The sequence below is a fragment of the Phasianus colchicus genome, chromosome 5 (genome assembly GCF_987193195.1).
Source record: "Phasianus colchicus chromosome 5, bPhaCol1.hap1.1, whole genome shotgun sequence".
Taxonomy (NCBI): domain Eukaryota; kingdom Metazoa; phylum Chordata; class Aves; order Galliformes; family Phasianidae; genus Phasianus; species Phasianus colchicus.
Genome location: NC_143440.1, coordinates 24,811,114 through 24,829,015, shown reverse-complemented (window position 1 = coordinate 24,829,015; position 17,902 = coordinate 24,811,114). Strand labels below are relative to the sequence as shown.

Sequence of the window (17,902 nt, the reverse complement as noted above, 5' to 3'; positions counted from 1 at the left end):
AGAAAGGAGCACGCACACGAGCAGCACACCAAATGGCAGAGTCCCACACAGGGCCGCTCCACCTACGCACGGAGGAGGGCAGGGACGGCGGCGATGAGGACGGGGCACGGCGCGGGCCGGGAGCGGAGCGTCGCTGCGGGCGGCCCGGGGCGGGGGCAGCGGCCGGCGGAGTACAACTTGCAGAAGAAGCGGAATTTTCCCGGCCGCTGCTCGGGCCACAAAGACGAACGAAAAGAAGGTGGAGGAAGGAAGGAATAAAATTTAAAAAAAAAAAAAAAAAAATTATTAAAAAAAAAAAAAAGCCTGCGGCAGCGGGTTTACTACGAACGATCAATCACCGAGAGCGAGCGGCATCGTCCCCCAGCCCGGCACCAAACTTCCCCGGCAGCATCGCGGCGCTGGGCCCGGCCGGAGGGAGCGGGCCCGCAGCCCCCCGTCCCCGCGGGGGCCCGGCGCGGTGTCATCCCGGCCCGCTCCTCCCCCCGCCCGGCCGCCACCTCCCTCGGCCCCGCGTCCCCCTCCTCCTCCTCGCCCCGCCCGCAAACTTCTGGCGGGGCCCCGGGGGCCGCGGCGCCCCGGGACGCTGCACCCCCCCCCCCCCCCAGCCACACAGACAGACACACCGACACACACACACACACACACACACACCTCCCCGGGGAGGGGCCGGGGGCGGCGGCGAAGTTGCGGCGCAAGTTGGGCGCGGGGCGGGGGGCGGCGGGGTCGGGGGGGGGCAGGGAGGAGGAGGAGGAGGAGGAGAGGAGGAAGGCGGGATACTACACCCTGCTGGCGGCGGTGCGGCGGCGGCGGGCCCCCTGGCAGGACCTGGCTGCGAGGGGGAGGACTCTTCTTCATAGGGGGAGGGTGCTGGGGCCGCCGCTCCTCCGGGCCTCCCTGTGCCCCTCTTCCGGGCGCCTCTCTCTCTCTCCTCCTCTCACTTTCTTTAAGCTAAGCGGGGAGTGGAAGATGGTAGGTTGCTCCCTTCTCCTCCTCCTCCTCTTCGCTCGCTCTCGCCTCCGTGGGGTCCTGTTCCTTCCCCCTGTCCGCGGGGGGCTCCTCCTGCGGCGGGGAGGAGGGGGCGGGCGGGGCGGGAGGCACGGAGCCGGCGAGGCGCAGGAGGAGAGAAACTGTGACACAAAAACAAGCCGCGAAGCTGAACTCTTCTTCAATCCCATTCACCCGGCCCGGCCGCAGCACCGCGCCGACGGATCCCTCCGCCGACGGCCTCCCTGCCTGCCTGACGCGCGCTCCCGACGCGCCGCCGAGCGCGCCCCCGCCCGCCCCCACCCCGCGGCCGGGGGGGTCCGGCCCGCCGCTCTCGCGGCCCCCCCGCCGCTCCCGGAGCGCCCCCGCCGCCCCCTCGCCGCCATGCCGGCGGGGGCGGCCGCGCCGCCTCCTCCCGGGGGGGACTACTTGACGCGTCGGTGCGGCGAATTTATTTCCCTTTGCCTAAGGAACGGGCTGTGCTGCGGCACCCATTGCCTAGGGAAAAAGCCCGGATGTGAAGTGAGTGAAACTAAAGTAGAGTGAAGTAGGGCACCAAACTCTGCCGGAGCCGCGCCGCCCGCGCGCCGCCTCCCCCAGCCGCCCCCCGAGCGGCGGCGGCCGCCGCGGCTCGGGGGGCGGCTGGGGGCGGCGGCGCGGCGCGGGGCCGTTAGCCGTCTCCCCCTCCCCCCCTCCCGGCCGGCCGGCGCGCGGGGCTCGGCGCGGGAGCGCGCGCGGCGGGGCCGCGCGCAGGAAGCTGGGTCGCGGGCGGGAGGAGCCGCGCGCGCGGGGCCCCGCCGCGAGGGGCTCCTCACAGGAAGTTGATGCAACAGGGCCGCGTCCGAGCCGCCGCCGTCACGCCGAAATAGCGGCGTGAAATCGAACGGCGAAACCCACCGCGCCGAGCCGCGCTCGGCTTTAATTACCGCTTTTCCGTCAAAGTTCTGGGGGGAGGGGGGGTTCGCCGGGGAACTTTACGGCTTTCTTAAAGCGGCAGCTCCTGGGCTCCCGTAATTACGTAAGGAACTCAAGACTGCTTTTTTTTTTTTTTTTTTTTTTTTTCCCCGAATGAAATTAAGTTTCCAGCTTGTAGACAGGAGCTTGAAAACACAAACCTTAAAGGTATAGAACCGAAGTGGAGGCGCCCAAACGGGCAGCTGCTCACCTGACAGCGCTGCCTTTCTCTGGGAGAGTTGCACGGGACAGACGTGCATCAGATGGAGCACGTCCAGAGGAGGGCCACAAAAATGATCCTTGAGATCCTTGAGAGCTGAGAGCCGAGGCTGTTCAGCTGCAGAAGAGAAGGCTGCGGGAGACTTGGGGGTGGCCTTTCAGTGTCTAAAGAGGGCTGTAAGAAAGGACGGGTCTCTAGCAGGATCTGTTGTGAGAGGACAAGAAGAAATGGTTCCAAGCTAAAGGAGGGTAGATTTAGATTAGATATAAGGGGTACGTTTTTTACAACAAGGGTGGTGAGGCACTAAAACAGGCTATCCAGAGAGGTGGTGCATGCCCCATCTCTGGAGACGTTCAAGGTCAGCCTGGACTGTGAGCACTCTGATCTAACTATAGGTATCCCCGTTTGTTGCAGGGAAATTGGACTAGATGGCTTTTAAAGGTCCCTTCCAACTCAGATGATTGTATGATTTATCAAAGACCTCAACATCTCAGGTTTCCCCCACATCACTGCTCGCTGTGGGCCAAACTTTGCAGCCTAGTCACCAACCTGGGGTTTGGTTTTTCCTTCTGTGATAGTTGGAGGCACTTGGCTAGAGTCAGCTGCCCACAGCACAATCTGGAGCTGCTTTTGTCCTTCAGAGTGTTTGACAGATGCACCAGAAATGTAAATATTAAGCCCATTTATTTCACTGTTTTTCTATCTTTCTGATTAAGGAACAAGTTAAAAGAAGTTAGGACCAGTGATTAAGTGTTACAGATTCAGTGTGTTTATTCTGTTGAGGAGTCAATATGTGCAGTTTGACTAAAGTTTGTTTTAGAGATGAACTTTGGACAAAGTTCAAAGAAAAAAATCATCATTCACCATTAAGCAGATGTACAAAGAAATTGTATGCCATTCCTCCCAGAATTTAGGCTGTGGTAAGTGCTGCACCACATGGTCTTTGTTAGGTGCACGCTGCCCACAGAGATCTGTGGGTCATAAATGGGTGGCTCAGCCTGTCTCACACCAACCTCAGCAATTTAATCCATAGGTTCTGATCACACATGCTGGAAGTGCTTTAATAACAGCATACATACTCTGTTCCTTTGTTCAGGCTCACAATGACAAAGAGGAGTAGTCCCAGCCTCTGCACTACTTCTGGCTTCATTTCCACATCAGCAAAAAGGACTTCCCCAGGTACGTGTGTAACATATTGCTTCTGGTAGTATTAAAAGTGATCTTGTATATGAAACTGGAAGCAACAGTACTATTAAACACACAGCTAAATGCTTGAATAAACTGGCTGTCATTGTTTGTTGGCTTCATGCAGATATGCAGCATGCTTCCATTGCAAGAAAAGCAAAGCCTTGCTTGAAGACTACAAAAAAAAAATTCCCTTCTTTGCTTTCATGGTGTCTGCCCACAAAGTTGCCCTCCACATCCCTGCCTCCTAATGTGGCATTCTCTCTGTTCACCAAAATTCAGCCTTCAGCTTGCACAAATTTTCCACTGTCTGCTTGATCACATCACCCCATCCCCTTCTCCAAGTTTGTTTCCAAAAGTACAAGTCCAAGCCAACTCCAAAGCCTTTCCAAAGTTAGTGGAAAACTTGTGATAATCAACAGGCTTTCAAATGAGAATTCACAGGCATCTGTTTAGTGATGCTGTTTCTCACTGAGTGAAATGCAGGAGCATTTCAAGAGCTTATAATTTTTGTAATAATGTTCAGAAGAATAACTTATGTTGCTAATGCCGGTTTTGTTATATCCAGCCCATTTTACAGTGCTATTTGCTGAGAACACTTAAAGAATGTCTTCTTGGATTTTGCTCTATCACGCAGAAACATTTTCATGGCAAGCAGCAAGTGTGAAAGCTCCTAACCTCCACATCAAAGATGGAGCCAACAGAGCTGGGTAGCCACACGGTGCTTTCCCTTTCCACTGTTTCCAGCATCAAACTACCTCAAAAATAAACTAAAAGTTAGTTTCTTACCTATTACTGTTCTTCCATGTGCTGTCAGCAGGAATGCTAGATGACTGCATATGGGGTGGGGGGGGACAGCCTGTGCAGTTGTGCTTGAAAGAGAAAGTCACAGACCACTTCAGGCAAGACATGCCCCTGTCTGACCAAACAGCTGGGCATTGAGCACAGGTCTCTCTCTCCAGCAGAGAGCTCCCTCCAAGCACATACCTTCCTCCTCCCAGACTTAGGGAAGAGTAGGGCATAGCTCACTTCTAGATGATACAGAAAATCAAGCAAATGGTTTAGACTACTGGCTGGAGCTAGAGCCTGAGAACACAACACACACAAGGGGCTTGCCATTAAGGATAACAACCTAACTACAAACCACACTGCTTAGCAGAATGACTCTGACTTCAGCCATAGCTTATTGCCTTACATAGGGCTGTACATTGAGTATAGCAGTTGATGAAGCAGACCCCTGCTTGCTCTGACCCATCCAAAAGACCTGGTTACTCAGCAGTTGCCAGCTGGCCTCAGGTGGGGGTGGTGCAGCTGCAAGTTTGCTCTTCTGATGCGCTACTGGCACAGCTCAGGCTGGGGGAGTTCTTGGTGCAGTGGGCCACAAGTGGGTGAGGAGTGCATTGCTTGGGATCTGTATTCTGGGAACAGGAATTCAACCTTTGCTCCTTTCCCACTGCAAAGCTCACGTTCCCCGCATTGTCCCAGCAGCACAATACCAAGTTGTCTGTGTCTCTAGTGGGTTTGTACTGGGGATAGATGTGATTTTGCAGCTAGCCATGGAAGAACAATTTTATCTTACTCTATCTTATCCCCCATCGCAGAATGTTTCACTTACAGGAGATACTTTTATTAAGTACAGAAGTCATAGGATCATAGAATACATGGGGTTGGGAGGCACCTCTACTACTACTCTCATCTAGTCCACCTGTGCCACAGAGCACAGAGAAGAAAGCATAAGGCTGTTTGGCCAGAGCTGGTCCGCATCTGGCCTATCACACAGGGAGCAGGGGGACCTGTGAGAATCACCATGGTCCCTGATCTCTCAGCAGCTCCCAGACATGCTCATCCCTGGCTCCTGCACAAGCCTGCACATATTTTGGCTATGTTAAGGTTTTAGTATGTCAAGTCAGGAAGGCTGGCTGCTTCTTATCTAATCTGACTTTCAGCACAATGCAGGCTATTTAACCAGTAAATCCATCTCAGATCTTCAATTTAGGTAGGCCAGCACATACCTCACCCTTCACAAGCTCTTGCTCTCTGCTTCTGGAGATGCATCTGCCCTCAGAGAGCTGAGTGGCTCTGACTGCTTCCAGATGGAAGGAAAATCTGAGCAGTGATATCGTCTCCAGCAATCGAGAGGAATGGGTTTCCTTACCTTTTTTTGCATCTTTTCTCTTTAAGTAGATGTGAGCAGTCATAAAGGGGACATTGCTTACGGCTCTCGGGTGGCTGGCCAGGCTGACTAAGCACGCTTACCGATCCCGCACACTGTTTAGAATCACAATGAGCTGGAAACTGCGTGCCAAGACGTGAGCGATCCAGGGAGCAGTTACTCATTTTTAAGCCAGCAGTATGAACTATCCCATGAGCAATTGCAGCTCCATTATCAGGTAAAAGAAGCTCTTTTTGGCTCTTTGCCCTTTTTGTTAGGCAACATAACACCCCCTCATTCAGGCTGATTTGTTGTAATATTGTCACCCTATAAAATTTTTCAGCTCTGGCTTGCTGGCCCACTGATGGTTTCATCCATTTCCCAATCCAAATACCCTTTTCCAGATACCTTCAGCAGAACCCTCTCACTTTTATTTCCTAAGAGCTCAGAGAGGAGAACATCAGTAGAGTCAGAAAACTGTGGATGGAAATAAAACCACTAAGTATTCAGGGACCCAAAGAAAGGAAATAGCAATCTGTAACAGATTTTCCACGTGCCACTAGCCTGATAAGTGAATAAAAGTCCACTCAGAGCAGTAAACCAAGGATGCAAGCCACAAGCAATGACAGCAGCCACCAGGTTTTAACACAGGCACATAGGCATTTCAGCTGGTAGGTCGCACAGAAATCAGACATTGCAGGCAAACAGCATCTGTAGAGAAGTGTCCGTACCCATAAACAGTACAACCAGTAGAAAGAACATCTTTTTAGCTCTTTTAAGTGTTAATGATCATTTTAGCACCTAGAAGGGGAGACCTGATACAACAGAGCCTATCCTGAGGAATGCATGATACAAAAGGTGAATGCAGGGGAAGGGAAGGGGGAACCAAGCTGCACCAGGTAAAGTAGGTGGTGATGATAATTTCAGGCTGCTAGCTACTTCAAATGTAGATACTGATTGCAGTTTTCAAAAATCTTTGCATAAAATTGGCCCCTGAATCCTTACATATCACTAGATATGTAAAGATCCTGGGTTTTGAGGGGATGGAGAACCTGAAAATCAATTTTGTTTCCTTCAGTGTTTAACTACACATATATTTGAGCTGAGATTACCAGCTGAGCACTAAATTCACACTGTTAATTTCAATTTTAATCTCAGTATTGTCTTCTGTTGAATGATGTAGTACGAATAACGTCAGCATTTCAAGCAGTGCAAAAGTAGTCAACTTCTAACTAAAGAAGTATTAAAAAAAAAAAAAAAAAATCACTGAAACCCCTGTATTTATCTCATGTTGCCCTGGCTGATCATTGTGTTGACAAGTAGGCCAGCTGTGAAACAACGGTTATTTAGGAGCAGTGGGGAAAGGCAGTGCCAGAGCAGAGCTGTGCACAGCCTTGCATGTGAGAATAGGAGTTAACTATGACTCAGTAGACAGAGAGGTGGGTGACAGCGCAAGGATTCAGAGTGGGTTTTCATGGCAGTGTTAGTTAATGGCAGATTATCAGGAATTAAGTACGCCGTGGTGCTGCTGCCCCTAGTTTTGGTTTTTGCCAGGTTGCTGCTCTGGCCCCCTAGTCTCATCTTGCCTCTTTTTCAAGTCAAGGAGCTGTGTTTGGAATGGAGTGGGAAGAGGCAAAGGGAAGTTCAAAAAAGACTCAGTAAGCATGGCTCCTATGGAATGCAGCTGTAAAGTACCCCTTTTACTTACTTTTATCTTACATTAGAGCTACAGCATAATGCACTGCCGTCATACAGTTGTAGACTGTAGGTTGGAAGGGACCTTAAAGCTCATCCAGTTCCAGCCCCCTCCACGAGCAGGGACACCTACACTAGATCAGTCTGCCCATAGCCCAATCCAACATGGCCTTGAACATCTCCAGGTGTTGCTTCTCTGAGCAACATGATCCAGGACCTCATTACCCTTGCAATGAAAAATTCCTTCCTAATATCTAATCTAAATCTATTTACTCATCCTACGACTACACTGCTTGCTAGAGTCCCCCACCCGTCTTCCTGTAGGCACCCTTTATTCCCTCAAGTCCACAATGAGGTCTCCCCAGAACCTTCTTTTCTCCAGCCTGAACAAGCCCAGCTCCCTCAGCCTGTCTCCATTGGAGAATTGCTCCAGCCCTCCAATCATCTTTGTGTGGCCCTCCTCCAGACTTGCTCCAACTGCTTCACAACCTCCTTATGTTGCAGGCCCCACTGTTGGACACAATACTCTGTGTAAAAAGAGGCCTACAGTGCTACTCCAATTTATAATTGATTTTAATTTCTTCCCCTCAAGCCTTCCATTTTTTGTGTGACAAGCAAGTTGCATAATATATCACTCAAAAGTTAGGAAATTCAGCAATGAAGCCTGTTTGTACATTCTTTGATTTAAAATTGGTTAATAACAGTAAGATGCTCCAATGTTACACTTCACAGATAAAAAACAGCTAGATAATGTCAATACATTCACCAATCTCATTGGCATAGCTCTGCTATAGGAATAGCACACGTAAACACAAACTGGGAGGGACAGCATGAAAAAAAGTTTCTGAGTTCTGTTAGGCAACTGAATGGACACATGACATAATTTAGTTAGTTGCTCTTGCAATGGACTTGGATAAACAGAAGTGAATTAGAATGTAAGACTCTGGTAGTTTCAGAACACCACAAAGTTCCTGTTTACCTCAGTTGTTGAAAGCATTAATGCAATGCTTACCATTGGCCAAAGAGATTGAACAAAGAGGGCTGGAAGCTTCCTGAAGAAGGTGAAGTGAAATGGGAGCTTGTGTTGTTCCCCTTCATGGAGACATTTTGTGCCCATCCCTTGGGGCAGCTAGAGGACTCACTGCCTGTCTCAAGAGAGTTGCATTAGAATTGGAAAGGCAACTCCTGGGATACGAGATCATTTGCATAAAAATGCGTGTATTTGGACTTTTCAGCTTGAAAAAAATAAATAAATAAGAGCGAGAGGGAGTATGAAAGGCCTGCTAGGCGAAGAACAACATGAAGAAGGAGGCCAGGGAGCAATCAGTCACCACTTCTCAGTGTGAGAGAAAAAGCAGCAAGTTAATTGATCAGACAGTGCTTAGAACAAACAAAAAGCAACACCTCTTCACCCAACTCATAATCACATTTGGAACTCCTTGCTGCAAGATATGGAGCCTGACAGGATAGGCATGTTCAGAAAGTCACAAAACAAACATGCAGAAGGATGCATGCCAGACTCTCACCACTGGCCTTCAGGTCCCATTTCATACAGCCCTTCCAAAGTACCTGAGATGGGACATTATCAGGGAAAGGATAGGCTAGATGAGGCATCTTTGTTCTCTTCAGTATTGTCTCTAACAATCCAAAAGATCAATGTGGTGGAAGGGTGACACAGAAAGGGTAATAACAAAAGGACCAGTGCAAATGGAAATGTGTTACAAGAGAAAGGAAAAGTACTCACCTGTAGCTGAATATCTAGGCTCACAAGGAATACTCCACAAGTGAGGGATTTCCAACCAGAGATTTTTTCCCTATGGCAGTCAGACTTTAAATGAGTCCTAAGAGAGGTGCAGACAAACTCCACCTCTTCCAGACACACAGCTGAATTGCCTTCACCTGTGCTCCCAGCGCTGACTGGGGTCCTTTCTCCAGGTGCTCAATCAGTGGTTCAGGCCGTGACTCAACAGTTAACATAGATTGTCACAGGTACAAGTTCATGGACAAAAGATGTCACTTTTTTTTTTTTTTTTTTTTTTCCAGCAGGGTAACAAAATCATTGCCAGAGACTTCTCTTTTCTTGTGTGCTTATGGTATGCAGACTTGGTGTCTGCAATAAAGAATAAGTTGTTCTTACAGAACTTGTGCAAGGGGGCTGCTTGAGGACCAGGGAGGAAATATATCACTCATCCTTACCAAAATAGCATCCTCATGCTCATCTGCTCGAAGGACCGTTTGGGCATTTGCATGGAAACCACATGGCAAATTTGTACGAAGTATGAACCACGGTATTTCTGTTGATGCACACAGTAGAAAAGGGAGAGCTGCTAGGAGTGACAGGGCCTGGTTTAATTCCACCTCAGAGGAACTGAGAAGTCCTCCCTCTATGGAATATGTTCTCTGCAACATTTAAATCTATATTTAACTTGAAGTTTGCTTCTTCCATTTTGGACCTAAAGAAAAGCTTGTGTACCTAAAAGTTCACCTGTGTTTCCCAGTGATAACAGTTGATTTCATATACTACCTTTATGATTTGCTCTTCTACATCCACAACAACTATAGCACTGCTAAATATATTGAAGCTTGAAAAATGAATTTTTATCTCCCCAGTTTCACATGAACCATGTCTTTCCTCACTTGCACGGGATGCTTGCTTCTTTCTAGCAAAATTGAACTTACAGTGCCTGGGAATAATTATATCAATGGATATTTCTGGGGAATTCATTCAGAAGTTTTAAATTCCTCAGGGAATCCTTTCTGGCAGAGATGAAAAGACTGTACTAGGAGCATTAACCTTAATGGATAAAATGAGACCTCAAACACTGCCTGTCCTTGTGGAGAAATGTGTCCTGTACAGATTTAGTGAGGAATTCAAGGAAAAATGTCCAAATATGCAAAGGTGCTAAAACACCATTTCCAGCCCACCCTGGCCTTCAGCAATTCTTCTTTTGCCCCAGACTGAAATAAATTAATTATCTCCCAGAAACAAACGTTTCTCTGCTATTTGTAAAGAGCTGAGGGATGGGAAGTTACACCCCTTCTACCGTGGTGTCCTTGGAGGGGATCAAATAGCTGCTGTTTATTTATCTTTACTAGCATAACCGGCTGTCAGCGGATTATCTCCTTCTGGCATCGAGATGGCTCCTTTTCACCATCAGGCAGCTGCAGAAGCAGCAGAGATTTTTTTGCTGATTTTTGGCTTTCCAATTCATCGTGCCCCTTCCTTTGGCTGTCGGTGTGAACTGCTCGGTGGGAAATCCGCCTGCCAGGCCAGCCTGTCCTGATCCTCTGATACACACTGGAAAAGTTTAGAGGCTCCTTCTTTGTTTTGGTATTGAGAATAAAACAGCATGATTAGGTAGATAAACAATAGTGTCATTCCGCATCCACCTGCTCAAGGTTCAGCTGCCCCCTAGATGTGCTTTGTAATGATACAGGCACTCGTACTCATGCTGGGAAGATGAGGATCATGAGGATCCCCATCCTCACCCTGGCAGAACTGTTCCAGACATATGACGTTTGCCATGGGACAGCAGCACCAGCATCTGATTGAAATAAGAGCCATGTTTTATGGGCACTGTGCGAACAATTAAGGAAAAGACTGAGTATTTTCATGCCTAAAAACATAATATACAGCACTGGTATTAATGAACTCCAGCTCTTATCCCCAGGAGAATATAAACTCTTTGCCAATACCTGTCTCACTCCTATTACCACTCCTAACCTTGGGCTCCACACATGCAAAGGGGTTACGCCAGTGCCAGAAGAAAGCATGCAGCATTAGGATTATTCAAATACAGTCCTTATCTTCATCTGGAAGAAAAATTTGAATGCAGTAATGAACTCTACAAGTGCTGTCTGCTTTCTCCTATATTATTATTTTGCAGCACACGTAGAAAGCTCTTTGCTGTTAACTTCAGCTAGGGGCATTTCAAGATGGGTCACTTGAAGGAGACTCCAGGTGGTGTGGGTTTAGGAAGGTCCCTGTGACTCATTTACCTGTGGGATCAAGGATATCTTAAGAGTGTGTGGGCTAGAGCAGATTGGTGCCAGGATGGGTGCCAATGTCTGCAGTGGTCCAGGGTGCTGCCTGTGGTGAGGCTCAGAGCAGAGCAATTTGAAGGCTGAGATTCCTCACCTCTTTATGGTGAGGATAAGTCACACTTGCAAGGGCGTCAAGATGCCTGCTCTGGGACCATCTAAGGTTCCTCAGTCCCACAGCTATGGATGAGACCTCAGACTGACACAGTTCAGAAGTATCCTTTAAGCTTTCATTTGGGTTTATGTGAGACATATCAGTTTGGCACAGACAGAACACCTCATGGATGTCCTGCAGTGCATTGATTTTGTGAGTGGCATGCAGGGTGGCCACAGAGAGATCTCCAGACCTCAGTCCATTGGCCTCAATAGAATCACAGAATCATTAAGGTTGGAAAAGACCACTAAGATCATCTACTCCAACCTGCACTTTTTTTTTTAACTTCAGATCAAATACTTGGATCAGAAGAGAAGGTCAAATAAACAAAGCAGAGAAGACAAGAGACCATGAGATCAAATGAAAGCAAATAGAGAATAGACATGTAATAGATGTATATGTGATAGAGGTAGATATTCCTTTCTATTGCTGTTCAAAGATGAACTATACAGTTGTAGATATTTCCCTTTTATGAGAAGAATCGAGACATTGGAGTTACCCTGGGAAGTCACGTACCCAGTCCTGGTGACACAAGCAGTGCGTATGCTCTCATCAAGGCAAGTAGAGGATGGCATATAGAGGTCATCACCTGGAGGGAGAGGCAGAAATGCAAAGGGGTCGCACGGACAATGAAGGAACCCCTGGAGAGCATCAGCAGAGGGTGGGTGACAGGCGGCAAGGAAAATATAACCAGAAACTGAGTAAGTTGTTTGAGAACAGCAGGCAGAAAGTGAAATTGGGCTGAAAAACGTGAAAGGGAAAGATAAAAGAAAAACAACAGAACCAGGGAGAAAGAGAGAACAAAGAGAGAAAACCAGACTGTGAAATCCACCTGAAAAGATAAGTGAGTTCCTCGCTCTGTATCTCTCACTGCAGCGAATATTTGGAGGATTCGACTTGCTGCCTAAGGCAAATTATGTTAAGTAATGGGGAGGATAATGGGGTTTACACATGGAGGGATCTTCTTCCCACCCTACTGCTGGTTCAGTAACAAGTGTGTGGCTTTACATGATGTCCTTTTTATAGGGAAGGGCTCTATGGTACATCAGGGATTTTATAGAGAATGTAAGGGCCGCAAGGACTTGGACCAGAAAAAGTGGCTGAATGCATTCAAAAATATTTCAATGTTTAAAAAAGTTGTGTGTTCCTACTGTTGTTTGAATTTTTATTTTTTATTTTTTAAGAAAGATTCTGTTTGGATCTATTTTAGAGAAGAATTCTGATATATTCCAAGACTACTCTCCCTTCCTCCTTTATTTCTCTCTTTCCTTCGTGATTCATACAATCATCCCTGTTTCTCATGCTGTATTTTAGATTAGTGTTCTCTTTTGCTGATTTACCTCCTATTTTCTAGCTCATAGGATTTTTCCTCTCCTCTCCTCTCCTTTCCTTCCCCTTTCCTTTCCTTCTCTCCCCCCACCCTCCCTCCCACCTTCCTTCCTTTTCCATCCTTTCTTCCTTTTCCTTCCTTTTCCTTCCTTCCTTTTCTCATGAAATCTCCCTGATCCACACGACAATTTGATTTTTTACCTTTATTCCTTCTTCTCCCTTTTTGTTTCTCTTCAGCCCTAAGTGCTTTCCTCAGTGTCAAGCACAATTCCACCTTTAATTATTGCCCTCTGTGAAATATCCCTTCTCTCCTGCCTTCTAATGCATAACATCTCAAATCATCCTACTTCCCTTCATAATCTTGTATTCACTCCTCTATAAATTGCCTCCTTTCCCCTTTATCTTTTCTTGGCATTTTCTTTCCTCTCTTTCTCCCTGCCTGTATCCCAGTGAGTGTCCCTCCTGTCTTCCTTTGCCTCCTTTCTCTTTCTTGTTTGCTTCCAGCTTTGCTCCCAGCTTTCCCTTTCTCCAGTGCCCCCCTCCAGCCAGTACGTCTCTGGCTCTCTTCCCTGTTTTCCCTCCCTTGCTTCCCCCCTTTCCCTTCTAACTGGATGTCTCCTGCTTCTTTCGCCTCTGCAGCCCCAATAAACCATGATCTCCCTCTCCTCTGGCAGGAACAGGGAATGATGGAAGGCTTGGGAGAATGGCAGGAGCCACTGGAAAGGCATTGTAGGGGAAGAGAGAGGCAACAACAATCAGAAAACAGCTGAAAAATGCACTAGAAAAAGTAAGAATGTTCCTAGCTACCTGTTGCTGTGATAATGAGCCAGAGTCACTGAATTTCTGGTCTTCTACTCAAATGTAAACCAACATTTCTTCATCTGTATTGCAGTGGTAGCCAAAGGGTGCCAATCAACCCACAGCATGGCAGCGTTATTCTCACACTAGAGGCCTTGCAACACTGGCAGCATTTTTACTTGAAGGCAAAGAGCAGGGGGAAAAGTGCAGCATGTGTGCAAAGCTGTAAGTAGGCATTAGGCAGGGGGATTCATAGCCGCTTGGTATTTCTTGGTTTTCTACCAACCCTGACACACATTGAGATGCTTGCTCACAGAATATCCAGGATGACACCTCCACCATGAAGACATGCTCAGCAGCTAGATAATCTCCTCCTCTCTCCACTGCTTCCCACAGCTGAACGCTGCACACTCGCAGTAACAATTACCTTACATATTCAGGAAACTAACCCCTGGTTTAGGTACATGAATCAGGCAGAAGGAAAGTAAGGCCAGATAGCCCTTAATTAGAGATTATCATTCTCACACAGTGAAGTCTTAAGATTTGCCCATTTTGCTATTCTATTTGGGCCTAGAGCTACAAGAAAACAAATAACTAGAATAAAGAGTGACTGCCTTTTCTAGGTACGTCTTCTGGCCACGTATCAGTGTGAGCCTGCTGTACCCTTTGCTGCATGTTTGTCAGGAGAAGCTAAGTAAAGGTTGTATTCACTGCTATTTGCCCTGGTTCTGTGATATGCAGCCAGTGTGAAATTCAAAGACAACTTAGAACGCTATTACCAATCCTACTAATGACATTTTTCCCTCCCTTCATTTAGTACAAAGCAAATCATACCTCAGGTGCTTAATTTTCTTCTAAAAAAAATTAAGACATTAAACATATTTGCTTTTCAGCTCCCAAATAATCCATCTCTGATGCGGTGGTTCTGACTTCCTAGCGACTGCCTGTCTAGAAATATTTGTGAAAGCAGCTCTCTGCAGAAACATACCTTCAGGATCCAATTTGAGTGAGTACTTCCTGTGCTGCAGGTTGGTCATGAAGTAGAAGGGTCGCTGAGTAGACTTTGGTCCTTACAATTGCAATTGCTTTCTAAAGAGCAGGAAGTTTCCTCAGGCAGCAAAAATATGTTAGCTTCATCAGCAAGACAGCACAGATTGAGGCTGCTGGCACTTAATACATGCAAATTGACAGGAATCCCAAGTCACCCATCCAAACTAGCTCTTCTGAAGGCAGCACTCTGTGCCCTGCCTCTCTCAAACCTTCCACAAGTCTTGACCAACTCTTGTGGCACCAGGCTAGCTGTGGAATGAACTGGTGAAACACTGACAGAGACTTTTGTGCTAAAAAGGATCGTGACTTTTGTAATGCTGCATTTCAATGACATAGTAAAGAAGAGGAAAACAACATGAAGTAAAGCAACCTATGCTGTCTTTTCTAGTGCTTTGCTTGAGCGATAGCCGAATCACTGGATTTCTCTGCCTACTCTTCCTTATGCAAACAAGGGGAAGTGATACTTAGTCATTATTATAATATCTAGGGATGCAAATTACTGTGTCAATGATTACTGTTTGTTCTCAAAATACATTCCATTTCCCTTTATCCCATTTACAACACGGGATTAGTCACTTCCAGTGTTACAGAATCATAACCATTCATTCCTTAGATGATGTACTAGTTTCCCTAAAAATAAAAGCATCTCTTAGAGGTAGGCCATTGTTCGACACTAGGGCATACAGGATCAAGTTGCTTAGATACTAGGGTGATGGAGGCTGTTAAGGACAGAGGTGACCAATAAACAGCAATAAAAACTGCATAATATATTGAGGATACAGCAAATGCTTGTCTAATGTAACATCTGATGGCTAATGAGGATTTGTAACTCATTTGTAAGAACAGCTTTATTTTTTGCAATGATACTGATTGCATCAGAAATTTCATACTACTACAGAATAGTACGTAAATTAAAATCATGCACAACTATTAGCACACATTAGTGTGCTTCCTTGAATGGGGATTCTACAAAGTGAGGAAATATCTTCAAGAATCAACCTACATTGTCATGTTTTTGCAAAGGAGTTTATCACAGCTATATGGGTATTAGACAGTGCCAACATCTCCCTCACTGAATCTGGGATTGTAAAAAGTCTCTGATTTCTGTCTACATATTGTTTTAGCAAGGAAAGAAAATGTTTTCTTGAAACTTGGCTGAATATTGAATGAGCTTTAATCACTGGGGTGCAGAAGACAATTATTGAGGTTATGGTTGCACACAAAATTGCAGTGATTGAAATGAAGGTTGGAAACTGATAGAATTGTTCAAGCCTATATCTGTCTTAAATCAGGTTCCATATACCCTTCTTCATAGGTAAGAGGTAACACGTCTTGATTCTTACAGGGTTTTCACACCATTCCACGTGACGTTTCCCTCAGCAAACAAAGAAATAGAGTTAAGATGAAATCCTCAAAAAGTAGGTGCATGACTCATTACAAAGATACCTTTAGAAACATTTATCAATTGTTCCTTGTCATACTGAGAGGAATTTTCAAACGGGGTCCTCCCAACATCTGTGTGGAATCCATTTTATGCAGTATTTTCATTAACAACCTGTGACAAGGGAATAAAGAGTACTCATAAAATCTGCAGACATCATCTAGCTGGGAGAGGATGCAAACAGTTTGGCGGATGGACTGAGAATTCAAAATGATCTCACTAAATTGGAGAAAATCAGCGACTCGGTAAAGAAAAGTACAAAGTGCTACACTTAAGAGAAGGAAATCAAAAGCACAAAGAGAAAATGGGGAATAAATGGCCAGACAGCAGCATGGCAGAAAGGCAGCTCAGGGTGCGAGCCATGGACTGAATAGGAGTCAGCAGTATGATGCTGTTCCAAAAAAAGGCAAAGCTAATGCTGGTTGTTGAGCATGTGGCTCATCAGGTAACTGTTTTGCCCCTCCTCGCACAGGAGGGCTGTACACAAACTGAAGATTTCAGAGCTGAGCAGCAAATCTGAGAAGAGGTTTTGAAAGCATGTCCTGTGAAGAAAGATTCAGAATTGTTTAAGGAAGGTGAGTCTACAGAATAGTATGGTCATTGTTGGCTTACCAAAGTGAAATGTTTTCACTGACCACTGGAAGCAGGACGAGAAGACATTTCTGCTTCAGATCAAGTACTCTAGTAATGCATGAAAACCACTGCCATTTAGTTACAGTGTTGTTCAATGGTTGTGACAAACTTAATCGGGGATATCGTAGGTTTGCTCAGGCCTGCCAGCAGGCAGCTAATGAAGGATGAAGATGGAAACAAGCCCAAGGCATATGTCCAGGGTGGCCACAATTGAATTGTGCCACCCCAGGAATGAAGACAAAATGATTTATTTTGTTACAAAGCCTGGAGATGGCAATATTTAGTTTGACAGTGAGGGCAGAGCAACTTCCTCCTATCTACTAAATTAGAGATAAACCCTGTGGCAGCTAGTGCAAAAAGGCCATGAATTAAGTTCCGAGCCCCTTCTGAAGCTGTTTCTGAACATCTTGGTGAGGAGATCCCAGGAGGTTTCTGGGGAACAATAAAAAGTGCCTAAGCTCTCACCAGTGCACAGTGTCTCTACTTCTAGTCTCTTGTGCCTTGCCTACATCCATGTAGACATATTGTGTTTCCATAGCCATCAGTCTCTGTTGTGATTTAACTGGAAATAAAAATTGACAAAATTTTCCTCCTCTTTTTCAATTCTCCCTAGAGCTGTCTGCAGTTTCTTTGAATACTGGAGTTTTGAATTTCATTAAGGAAACAAAACAATCAAAAACACAGAACAATTTTGGAACCCATTGAGTTTGTCACCGTTTCTCAACTTGGAGAAGGAAAGTATAGCCAGTGCTGAGTTGCAAACAAGGTTCTGCTATCCACCATTGGCCACATTTAGTTAGCAATGTGTCCTTCCTTCTAGATGACGTGGGAGTAGAAGATATATATTTGTCTTTTAAAACAATCAAGAAACATAAGGTTCTAGTAAAAGTTGTCAATCTGGGATGCTTTTTGGAACTCCATTATCATTTAGGAAGCAGCATCCTCTAGCTGGAAGAATGCAACAAACCTGAATTATGCCCTTTACTGTGGAGGAGGGAAGCAGATGAAATATTGTAGTGGAGGAGTGAAAGGCTCAGTGGGCCGGGGTCTTTGCTGGGCATGTAGTAGGAACTGGGACTTATTGCACATGCCACATAGACTCATCAGAAAAGACATCTGAAATCATCTAGTTCAACCATCAGCCCATCCCCACCGTGCCCACTAACCACATCCCTCAGAGCCACATCCACATTTCTAACACCTCCAGGGATGGTGAATCCACCACCTCTCTTGGCAGCCTGTTCCAACACCTCACCACTCTTTCTA

At 46.3% G+C, this 17,902-nt stretch overlaps 1 protein-coding gene and 1 long non-coding RNA gene across 13 annotated transcripts in view; one reads left to right on the top strand and one right to left on the bottom strand.

Moving 5' to 3' along the window:
* PHF21A (PHD finger protein 21A) overlaps window positions 1-1,102 on the bottom strand; it is a 121,013-nt gene extending 119,911 nt beyond the window's left edge. For 2 of the 9 annotated variants that reach the window (XM_031593480.2, XM_031593487.2), the window contains exon 1: window positions 783-1,100. The gene's annotated coding sequence lies outside the window, so the exon portion shown is untranslated. Of the gene's footprint in view, window positions 1-16; window positions 257-338; window positions 542-651; window positions 673-782 lie in introns of those variants that run through there. The other 7 variants (XM_090140953.1, XM_031593481.2, XM_031593488.2 and 4 more) reach the window with 6 other exon arrangements.
* A 246-nt stretch (window positions 1,103-1,348) lies between these two features.
* Window positions 1,349-17,208, top strand: LOC149917810 (uncharacterized). 4 transcript variants are annotated; one of them, XR_016466850.1, is made up of 7 exons: window positions 1,349-1,506; window positions 3,255-3,337; window positions 5,528-5,733; window positions 13,389-13,501; window positions 13,607-13,737; window positions 14,406-14,518; window positions 15,908-17,208. It is a non-coding gene; the product is annotated as an uncharacterized LOC149917810 (long non-coding RNA). The 4 variants fall into 4 exon arrangements; XR_016466849.1 differs by having other exon boundaries at window positions 14,608-17,208; XR_016466848.1 differs by having other exon boundaries at window positions 14,406-17,208.
* Window positions 17,209-17,902: the final 694 nt, after the last annotated feature.